We start from the raw sequence: 11,931 nt of genomic DNA, 5'->3' as shown, positions 1-11,931 counted from the left end.
CAGTGGCAGCATATGGTCTGCTGAAATCAGTGGCTGAGCGCATTTTGTGTGTGTTAGCATTAAAAAGGTGACTTTGTGAGTAATTTCAGAAGCGGGAAGGGGTTTTCTCTTTTTTCTTTTTTTTTTTCTTTCCTTTTTTTTAATCCTACCTAAGCTGATGCAGCTGTCACAGCCAATAACTCTTGAATAAGGGAACTGGGCTGCGTTTTCTTGACTGGGAAGTAGGACGGGGTGATGGCTTTTGGCCGCCTTGTGGAAGCAGGTTCGGCCTCTTCCTGGGAGGTGGAGGGGAGAAAGGCAAAGTCCTCGGAACAGGCGAAGAGAGGAGTCGTGGATGTTTTATTTTTCCCAGCAGCTGCAGCTCCTTCTGAGAAGGAGTCGAGGCCCTGTAAGTCCGTGGGAAAGCGGCTTCGGTGTCGCGGCTGTAGGGGGATGGCAGGGGAGCGCCGTTTCGAAGATGGAACTCACTGGGGGGAAAACAAATACAAATAAGCAACTGTTTGTGGTAGATAAAGTGTGGCTTTTTCTCTTTCATCGTTGACTAAAACCTCATGTTCTTTCAGGTGAGGGAGGTAGGAGCCGTAATGCGCTGTCAGAAAGACGTCTTTCAGCAAGGCAGCACCTCTGGATGTTTATCTCCCTGCCATTGTGCTCCGGCGCTTTGAAATGTAAAGGGAAGACGCTGCTAATCACATTGTTGCTTAAAGATCAACAGCCAGGCGAGATGTACTTTGTCACATTTTCTCTTTGGTCTCTCTTTTTCCGTAATGAAAACGGTGACATTCATTCAGACTTGCACGCCAGCACATGGCGGTGGGTTTTTAATGAATCACTCCTGCCCTTTCCCTGGGCTCTGACTGAGGGGCGCAGCCGGAGCAGCCTTTGGAGCATCCTGATTGCCACCGAAACGCAGATCCAGCCACTAGGAGATCAGATCTAGGTATCACGTCTGGTTTCCTCTGGTTCGGATCGAATCCATCCTGTGTTACGTTTTAGTCATATTGTTGAAGTCAGAGAGGATGTGGGATGTTAGCAAAGGCTGAAAAGCAAAAATCTGATTTGGATTTCTTATCAATGGGAGAACAGAGAGATTTAGAGGGTATTAAAAAAGAAGTGTGAAATAAAAGAAATAAATGTTTATTTCTACAAAGAAATAAAACGTATACAAGATCCCTCTTCCTGCCATCATGGTGTAGGCTTGTAAATAACAGAGCAGAAAGGAAGAAGCAAACATGGAAAGCTGGTAGTTTCTTGAAGGGCTGAAGGGAGAGGGATGTTTTCACTTTCCATTTTAAGACAGGAATTTCTCATACTCCTATTTCCTTCACTGTGAGATTACCACAGAGGTCTCCACTTCCACTTCCCACTGTGTCCTGCATGTGGGGAAAATGCAGCAACTCAAGTTGTACAAGGAGCATAAGGAGAGGGAGAGAAATTTAGCTCTTCTCCTAATGCTGATCAGGAAGAGCAAACAAAGAAAAGAGCAGAAATGTGAACCACCAGTTCTTTTCCAGCAAAGGCTCCACTGAGTCTTATTACAGGGATATATCAAAAGCAATAAGAATATTTTCATCTTTTGCCTGCCCAATGGCCAAGGCAGGTGTTGTCAGTCGGCAGTGAGAAGGCTGGGATGCACAGCAGATAAAGCAGAGTAACTGAAGAAACACATCAGTAGCGTATGTGTCAGGCATCGAAATACCAACCCCCACATCAGGCTTTGCCCAAGACTTTTTTGTCCCATTCCCAGCCTCCTCTGGGAACAGCTCCCTGACTCACAGAATAAAAGGCGGTTAAGCGCTTCCTTGGAGCACAGTCAGGGGAAAGCAATGGCTCGTGCATAAGCCACAGTCCCTGGGCAGCCCAGGAAACACCACGCATTTCTGAGCGGCATCAATCAGCTTTTCCTCTGTGGACAGTTTCTATCACTGCCACAGATGTGGGGTGCCCGGTGCAGGGCAGAAGCAGGTCTGTAGATGTCTTAAGGCTCACAGTGAAGCCCTGGCTACCTCAAGGCGTGGTGCTCACAGGGAGAGCAGCCCACCAGTTGCTGAATTGATCTATGTGTGTCCCTGGCAAAGACCACTCCATGGCAATACAGAATTAAGGGGTGAGCTCTCCTTGAGACAGTCATGCTGCCTGTGTGCAGCTGACTTAAAGACGAGGAGCTACATGGTGCTAAGCACACTGCTTGCCTTCAGGGCCCCTTCCAACATGATAAATACTTATTTGGATGGTGCCCTGCAATGTGCAGTTGGATACGACCCATAAATCGTGGTGTTAAATTGGTAAAATAAAAATCCAGTGCTGCGTCAGCTCGGCCTTTGAGAAGGCAAAGCTGATAAATAGGGTTTGATTGGCTCTTTCTACACCGATGCCCCAGAGCAACACCCTCTGCTTGAGTGTGATATTGCTGTGAGCTGACAGTACAAAGGACAGACACATACCCGTGCCAGCCATTGAGCCGGCTGCCTGGATTAACCCTGATTTCCTCTCCTGACACTCCTTTCTTCTGCCGAGGAGGGAAGCCAGGCGTAAGAGCGAGTCCCTTTGCCTGTCATGCTGAGAACGCGGTGCTGGCAGCGTAATTCAGCGTGCTAAGCCCGGTTCTCCCCTCCCTGGTCCCTGCTCCGTGGTGCTCTAACTCCATAAAAGCAGGGGATTTACACCATCTTGCACAAGCAGTGTGAGAAGGATCAGGCTCTGACAGTCCTGACTCCCAGCTTCAGAGAAACAGCTACCTTTCAGCTCTTCTTAAATCCCTGGTGTTTTTTGTATTGATAAGGATTTCCTAGGATATAGGTGAAGGGAGAGCACGTGGGGACAGCATTTTACATGCACTTTTCACATTTAGCCTAAATGCCTATGGGAGGAGTTCCACTGTCTCCAACAGCAGAGCAGCCAGCTCCCAGCCCTCCAGCCACTCCTAGCACCGCTGCTGAGATGGCAAAGTGACAATAAATACAAATCTTATCTGTCTAAAAAGGTGAATTCCCTGTGCGGCAGAAAGGAGCCTCTCCATCGAGATGGCATCTGCACCAGCTGAGGTGACACCCTGAATTCGGCAGCAGTGCAGCCTCACCAGGGAAGGGAAAAGCAAGAGGCACTCACACTTTTCCTACTGCCTTTTGGTGTGTGCCCGAGCAAGCCTGGCTTGTGGCAGTACCAGGGGTGGTACCTGCCCAAAAGGAGCCTTAGCTCTCAGAGGATGCTCTGCTCCTCCCTGCCGTCTGTGTGCTTGCTGGTGGCTGAGCTGACAAGACGCCAGGAATCTGGTGCCAAAACACAGAGCCAGTACACTGCTTTCTTGCTGATCCCTGCTCGCCATCAGCTGGCCCAGGGCTTGCAAGAAATCAGCCCTGGAAGGGAGGATAGTTGTCCAGAGCTGACCAGAAACAAAGGGAAAGATGCTGGCAGCTGGAGGGAGCCACCTCCAAGCCCCTCATTGCCTCTGGAATTCCCCCATAGGCAGGCAGCCCCTATGTGTGCTGGACCTCAGAGCTGCATCCCTCAGCTGTCTGGCTGGGGACTGCATTCCACCCTCTCCAGCTGGCTCGAGGACACTGCTGTATCCTAGTGGGGAGTGACCTGTGTGATGTTTTCATGAACTCTGAGTGAAAGAGATGCAACTTTCCTGGGCATGAATTCACTGGAAGTGCTGAGTAGGTCAGAAATAGGCACTCCCAAACCTGGCTTCTGCTCCTGGTGCCAACATCCCAAAACACATCAAGTCCAGGCTGATGATGGTTATACCCACTGCAGACAGGAGATGGGGTGGGAAATGATGTACAACCACTTACACTGATTGTGGGAGCACAGTGCAGAGCTACAGCACAGGTCAGGCATCTGCATTTCAGCATATACTGCTTGGAAACAAAGATTAGAGACATAGGAATATTTTGATTTTCACTGATTCACCACCCAAAAGGAAAAACTGAAGATGAGGGAAAGGAAGGATATGTCCTTCGGGTTCAGCCCAGCAAGCAGGGCTTTTGTGCAACTCCTTCAGGGGGAAGGAGCTACAAGCAAGTTTGGAAACAATACAACGTTTGAAATGAAGAAGTAGAATGTTTGTGACCACAAAATGTTTTGAATTTTTTAAAACTGTCTCCTCTTGGCGGACCATTGGTTAAAGTCAGCACAAGTGAGTAAACTTCAGCCTGCAAAAATTGCAGCCAGTGCTAAGATGTTGCATAATAGATTGGAGCGGAGCAGGTGTGGGACCAAATGTCTCTGCTAAATGAGAGAGCTTTGCAGGTGATGCTCTGGTTAAGGCATCTGCCAGTAGATAGTCTCTCTCTTGGTGTTTGTCCATCTAAGATAATACTGCAGAAAAACTGTACAGATTACCCTCAAATCAGTAATTTTCTCTATACCTATACGCCTATTTTTTTAATAAAGAAAATTACCTTCATCTCAAATCCAAACTTTTCAGACTGCTCAGTTGGAGCAGAATACTGGAGTCTTCCAATAAATTTTCTCCCTTATTGCTGAAATTTCAGCTGACAAAGAAAGCATCTTGTGCTCCTTTCTCACACATCTAAATTCTGAAGCATCAGCCGTTTTGAAGGGGAGAGATAATAACTCCCTGTTTTTAACATCGAACTCAATACGTTCGTGAAAGGGATTATACAGCACCTCATCCACCCACAGCAAGGGATTGAATGTGATGACCGGGGAGGGCACCTCCACTCTCATGTTTAATTCAGCTGATGTTTCCTGTCTCAAAGGCAGGGAGAAGTGAGTGAGGCATTTACTTGGGTTGGAAGAGGAGGTCAAATTTAAGTTTGAGTTAGCTCGACTTGGCCACCTGCAGTGTTATCCTGGTCATCGTTAGAGAAGAGCTTGGGATCCAGGCCATGTTGGATGGAGCTCTGAACAATTTGTTCTTGTGAAAGGTGCCCTGCCCATGGCAGGGGGTTGGAACTGGATGATCTTTGAGGTCCCTTCCAACCCAAGCCGTCCAATGACTCTACAATCTGTGCTCTGCCCTTGACATTTCTTTCTACCCTCTTACACTGAACCCAAGCAGTTTGTAGCACTGTCCCCATTTTACAGAAGGCAAAAGGAAGGTATGGGGGACAAGGACCCTTGCCAAAAATAGCCAGCATGGTAAGAGCAGAACAGGGGTGCAAACAGCATTCTACTTCCTAATCATGGTCTGCTCCTGAGATGTTGGGTAGAATCTCAGGTGTGTGACCACACCTGGCTGCCTTTGCTTCTATATGCCTTTAGCTTGAACCAGCATATAAAGAAGAAATAAGTCCCAGGTGCTAGTGGGACCTGGCAGGTGGAGAGGTTTCTCTACTCACACAACACAACCTGGGGTAGAGGCAGGGGCCAGTTGTCCTAGTGCAGGACATGGGGAAAATGGGGGGTAAAAGGGTGGCAGGGTGGTGGGAAGAGGAGAAGAAGCAGGTGGTCATGGGGAGAAATGAATGAAAGAGATCAAAAAGTGGGATAAGGAAAGAGAGGAGATTTCTTGGGGACGCGAAGCACAAAGACAAATAATGGTAGTAATGGCGGTGGTCGCGAGCACAAAGAAAACAAAAGGGAATGAAAAGCAAAGGGAGAAAATGAGAATAAAGATAGGAAAGGAGAAGCAGAGGAGAAAGCAACCATCCTCCGTGATGGCTGTTATTTGCAGATAGGAAGTGCTGCCTGCAGAAAAGCTGATTGAGGCTGATTGAGGGAAAGAATGAGCCACATGTGACAGATGTTAGTCACTTTGCGTAATGCCCTACTGGAAGGCACTTGGATTCTGCAGGGATGACAGCACTCAAAGGAACTGCATGGAGCACAGCAGCCCCGGGAGCAGATAGAAAGCAAGAGGAATGGCAGGAGTGCTTGAATCCCCCAGTCTCAAGTTGGGAAGAAAAGAAGAGAGAGATGAGTGGCAGGCTCTGCCTTTTACATATTTCCTGCCTCCCTCCATGCTCGATCGCTCCCTCATCCAAAACCAGGTAAAGGCCTGAAGCAGATGGGAGCTCACACTCCTTCCTGCTGGCAGCAGGGCTGTCTCCATGCCCCTCAGAGCAGCCATCAGCACCCATGCAAATTGTTTCTAAAAAAAATGTCTCAAGCTATTCGTTACTCAGGTGATTTGGAAAGCAAAATTCAGGCAAGAAAAAGAGCCAAAATGACAGTTTAATTGTGCTTTTGTACATCCATGTCTGACATAGACTGCCTTTCCTTACTTCCAATATTTTAAAAAAATCACTAAGCAGCCGATAGCACAAGGCCCTTCATGTGTAAGGCCCTCATGTGCAAGTCTTTTTCTTTTACTCGTTTGCCCCACCTTTAAGAATGCAAGAGGAAAACAAAACTTCTCAGGGACTACTTTACCTTCAGTGTTTCCAGTGAAGCAGCTGCCGTATTAGATCATATTCAAATAGAGCCCCAAAGAGGTCGGGAGCAGCATATTAGCTGAACTGTTTATCTGCAGCCAGCCAAGGGGGGGATGGTGCTGCTCAAATCAATTTTCTATGCTCCGACTGGCCCATCTTCTTGACACTTAGATGTCACTGTACCACTGGTGATAAAAAGGCCTGCCAAAAAAGGATGGATTTGGATTCACGCAGGGTCCTACAGAGCCAAATGAGAATTGACAATATTAGTCTTTAGGACAATTTTACAGATAAAATTAACCAGAAGAATAAATTTTCAACAGTTCACTTAGTCTAATCTGCTTTCTATTGCATTGAATCTTACTCCCATCCACTGTTGCCATTTTAATACTTGCAAGCAATGTTGTTTTTTTCTTTTTTTTTTGTTTCATGGAATAAAGATCAGGCACATAAACCAGAATACACATCACCATGAAATGCCTGTCAAAAAATAACACACACCTGGTTTCTGTAAAAAGGAGGAGGAAGTCCCTCACATAGATTAAAAGCAAGGAGAAAAAGTATCAGCATATTAAATTTGGGCCTGAGGTATAGTCTTTGATATGATCTGAACCTTAACTTTCCCTAAGTTCATCTGGCTTTGGTCTTAATATTATTATTTGGATAACTGAAGAGCAAAGGCTGAATCTCAGTTCCAGATCTGGTTTTGAATTAAAAATAGCCGACAGAAAGTTCAAGACTATCCATATTCTATCTTACCTCTGTTATAAACTATGTGGGACCTTGTACATCTGTGACTATTGTTCATGGTACTAGAAATCAGAAACTCTCCAATTTCATAATAATAAAAAACACATGTGCAACATTTTCCATCCCTCAGTACTGCACAAATGACCAAGTCTCACAACGAGCCTCTGAAATGTTTTCCCTGTGGCAGAGATGACATTTCATCAGGCGGTTGACTGTGTTGGTCAAGGACATTCAGACCATTCAAAAGCAGAGGTTGGGGCTGTGTGGCAGAGCCAAGGCAGGTGGGGATAGCTGCATCTAACCTCTAATACACTGCATTACACATCAGTCCTCTCACGCTTTTCTTTTACATATTTGTACAGAAGTTTTCCACATCTCTGGCTGAATATTTAGGGAAGAATTTCAAAAACTGATTCAGCTGGCTGTCAGAATGGAGCTGGAAGAAAATACTTGGAGTTTGGCTATGCTGAAACTATTCTGCCAGCACCTACTTTGAGAATTTTCAGGGCTTGAATCAGGAATCTCAGCACTTGCCACGGAAAGAGGAATAATTTTTTTGCTAGCCCTGTGCAAATTGACCCCAATGTGGGTCTGCTCTAACCCTCTGAAGGACAACCTTCATTCCTGCCTCAGCACAGCCTGGGGCAAGCAGCGGCTGCAGTCTCACAGGTCCAAGGCTGCTTTGCCAGGGCTGGGCCCAGGGCAGTGGCAGCAGAGCCAGATTTTCCCTGCACTTGCTCCTCTGGGGTCCCAAAGGCAGCAAAGGAGCTGGATGCTGGAGATGTAGCCATCGACAGGATGTCACAGGTTTTCAGTGCTCATTGCCTGGATAGGAGTGGGAAGTGCCAGCCTTAGCACACAAGAGAGGCAAAGAGAGCCCCAGGCTGGGATAGATGAAGAAGGACATTAACACAAGGAGCAGATGAGTATGAAAGTCACACAAGGCACCCCAGGGGACAGAGGTCAGTTACCACCTGTTAAGAGGCCCCAGTCATCTTCAGACCCCTCCCATCCCTCTAGATGCTTTGCTGCAGCTACCAGGCACACCATTAGCTCAGCTGGTGGAGATCACTGCCAAAAGCTCTCCAGGGCCAAAGCACCACTTATAGGTTGGCAGCCTTTCTTCTGCTTGTATCTTTGCTTGCAGAGGGGTTCTCCCTTCTGCTTTTCAAAAGCTGCTAACAGCACAATTGGAAAAAGAAGCAACTTGGACCATGCTGAGCATGTAAAAGGGAGTACTGTCATCAAATGACCTCTGCAGCTGGGTTTGGTACCTATGGGTACAACCACCAGACAAACAGCCAGGGAGTGAGGTGAAGCATGGGGCACAGGACCACATTCACTGATGAATTTTACCTCTGCTCCTTGAGTCTGACCCAGAGCAGATGACAAACACTACAGCAGCCTGGGCTCCTCCTGCTATCCCTACTATCTATCTCCAATACTACTCCAGCAAACCTTAAGCCTTTAAGCTGTACCTCATGCTATGCCATAAATTTTCATACCATAAAAGTCAGCTCTGGTGTGCTGCAACATGGCCTTCCTGTTACTTAGGTTGCTTTAAACTGGAAAAAAATGTGCAAGAGGTCATAGTAATATTTTAGGACTGCAGGGCCTTTGGGCCCAGAGAAGACCCAAGGCTGTATTATTTAGGCACAGCAACTCTGCTTTACAGGAAATACCAATGTACGAACTGTTTCGTGTCCCTTGTCTTGGGGACGTGAATCAACCCCTGCACTCTTTTATTCTACAATACTGATGTATGCTTCATTTCTGGATTACAATACTGGGAAAGCAGGCAAGGCAGCCAGAACTCCTCATCCCCCATGGCTGTAGGCTGCACTGAGTTTATGTCCTTCATTGGCACCATGCAGAGAGGCAGCAGGCAGGGAAACACAGGGGGTTTGGACGCTGCTATCTGAATCCCCTTTACAAAGCCAGCAGTAAAACCACAGGCACTTCCAAAAAGCAAAACTCAACTTTTGGTCCAGAGCTGGATATGTGTTCACTTCTGCATTTGGAAAAACAATGCTGCTGTCAAGGGAAAAAAAACCTTAAAAGCCACTGGCCAAGAATTTTCATCCCCTGGTGCTCAAATGGACAGTGCTGGGGGAGGCAGAGGGGTTTGCGCAGAGAATTAGGCTGCTGCTAATTAATCAGGACTGATGTATCCTTCAGTGCCCAAAATGGCCATTGGTAGTGAGGATGACAGAAGGAGGTGTTACCATCACGGGATTAAGGTAAAAGGCTTGACACACTGATTTGTATCCTTTACTACCACAGAGCTCAGACTGGATATTTTGAAAGTGTTTTAACCCAGTATTTATACAGGTTGCCATGACCTGGGTGATAAAGTCCCAGTTTATGGAGCACTGAGTTTGTGAGATGAGGGGTTAAATCTGCTCTCTGTCTTGTGGTGGGAAGCAGGGCAGCCATAATCTGGTGCAAAGTGTGAAATACAAGGGAAAACCGAGTGTTCAAATTGGCCACCTGAAATTAGAGACAAAATTTTCCAGTTTTGTCTCCTTTCTCTCCTCTGTATTCAGCACTTTCCAAAGAGAGGCAATAATCCCTGTGGGGGTCAGCCTCTGGCTGTCAGTAAAATGTTTGGGAGCTAATGTGGTGAGCAGCCTGGCTTTCAGCAGGGATAAAGAGAGATGCTGAGCAGCTGCCCACCAAGTGACCATCCCACAGCCATTCCCAACAGCAGGGGTGGCAGCACCCTCTGAACACAGGCACCTGTGGACAGATGCGTGATAGGGAATCAAACCAGGAAGTGTGGAGAGCTGAAATCAAGAGACACACTGGACAACACGGCAGGAAAAGGAAGAAAATACTCTTTGCAGTAGATGGAAGGAATTGTAGCGCCTGGATGGGCTCGCACTCACTGCTGGCTCCAGTCAAATTGATTTCCCTGCCTCTGCTCTGCCAAGTAGCAGCACAGCACTGAGCTCCTGGGCTGTTCAAGGAGGAAGTATGCTTGTCTTGAATTGCTTTTTCTGGTGCTTTCTCCTCCTTTTTCTTCCAGCAGGTTTTTCCCCTCCGCTGGAGTTTCTCGCAGGTTTTGGCAGCCCAGATCACCCCTGGAGGGCTTCACCTCTCCTGCTAGAGGCAGTCAGAGGCTCCCTGGGTTGGCAGCTGTCTCGGTACCAGTGCTTTTGGGGAAGGGCTCAGCTGGCAGCTGGCAGCTCCCTTCTCCTTATTGCAGCCCCAATTTTCATCTCCCAGCACAATTTCCACTCCTGCTTCAACAGAGCCAGAGCCAGAACAGGCAAAAACCCAGCCTGGGAGCCTGGTCTTCCTCTAGCAGCTCAGTGTCTGTGTCCCTAAGCTTGGGAATAGAGGCAGGACCCCGTCACAGGCATCCCAGGTGCTGGATCACTTGCTTGCTTTGGTTGCCAGCTTCCCAGCACGGCTTTCCAAAAGGCATCTGTGTATCCAAGGTGCCAACAGGCAGTGTCTGCACGTGGTCTGAGTTTGGAATAAACTGCAATAGAAATGCATTCAGGCTGGAATAGGTCCCTTACACTTCAACAAGGCCAACTGGGGACTCAGCCTCTCTATTTTGCTCTCCTGCAGCCCATGCTAATGCTCAGGTAGAGACAGAGCCTGCCCTCAGAGAAATCTCTGCGTGGCTTGTTTTTTTGAAAGACATCAGCATTTCCTCAGGGACAGGAGGGTGAGAGCTGCCACCCAGCTGTACCTTTATTAGTGCAATTTTCTATTCTCTCCCTCCTGAAAGAGATTTTCTGTCTGCCAGAATAACCCCAAAGTGCTTAAATCTAGCAGTTCTGACAGGAGCTAATCAGAGCTCATACCCCCACACTTTGCACCACTTTCTGCTTTCCAGCCAGACTCCAGGCTCAAATCAGTGCATGGCAGGGGATGGGGTGTCAGTGATGCAGTGGGAAAGGGATGGGAAAAGGCTGTGTGTCCAGAACATGGACCATAGAGAGAACAAGCATATGAGGAGATGCACAAATGGAAACCGAGGGAGTGGCACATCTGGTTTCTCAGGAAAAACTCAGTACTTTCATGGGGAAGAAGACATTTCTGGTGAAAAATCTTCAGGCAGAAACCCAACTGTTCAATGACATCCAGGTCTGCCAACTGATTCCCACCAGTCCTAACCCAATGTTGGTTTTTCCTACAGAAATTTCAGGAAATTTCCATCCCGGTTTCATGATACCACACGGGCCTGACGGTTCAGGGTACGCTAAGCTTTTCTCAGACCTGGCTGCATGCATCTCTCTGTAGGGTTAGCTCATGAAGAAGCCACAACCATTGCACCCCTGGAGGTGACTAAGTCCCTGTTTTAAACCAGGGAACCCTGCATCGTGATAGGTGCTCTTGGGGGCTCAGACCCTTGCCAGGATTATCAAGGAGGAGGGTGTGTTAAGACAAAGGAATTCTTTGCCTCTCTTCATGAAAGAGGTGGTGTTAAATAAGACACTGTGTTGCCAACATGAAAGATTAACAGGAGCAATGTGGCATGTTTATAAAAAAAACCCCTAAGCAGACTTCTCTTTCTTCTTTGCTCTTAATTATAGGAATGTTTTTTAAAGCATAGGTAGAAGCTATTACAGACAGAGCAACCTGTAAAGGGAGAATCTTTAGGCAAGGCATTGGAAGTACTGTTAGAAGTGCTGTTGCAGGTGAAAAAAAGGAGTCAAAATAAAAGAATGATCACAGAAGGATGGAAAATGCAGAAAAGAGGAATGATGCAGTGGGGGAAAATGAGGACGAGACTATGTTGCAAGCCTGGAAGTTGGTCTGGAGACTCTGCAGCCTCAGGCTTATTTATGCTGGGTTTGTGACAGGGCACCACCAGTTAATG

Source organism: Corapipo altera, unplaced genomic scaffold (assembly GCF_003945725.1).
Source record: "Corapipo altera isolate COAL_440 unplaced genomic scaffold, ASM394572v1 0, whole genome shotgun sequence".
In the NCBI taxonomy this organism is placed as follows: domain Eukaryota; kingdom Metazoa; phylum Chordata; class Aves; order Passeriformes; family Pipridae; genus Corapipo; species Corapipo altera.
The sequence above is the reverse complement of the archived record's forward strand: the minus strand, read 5'-3'. Positions refer to the sequence as shown.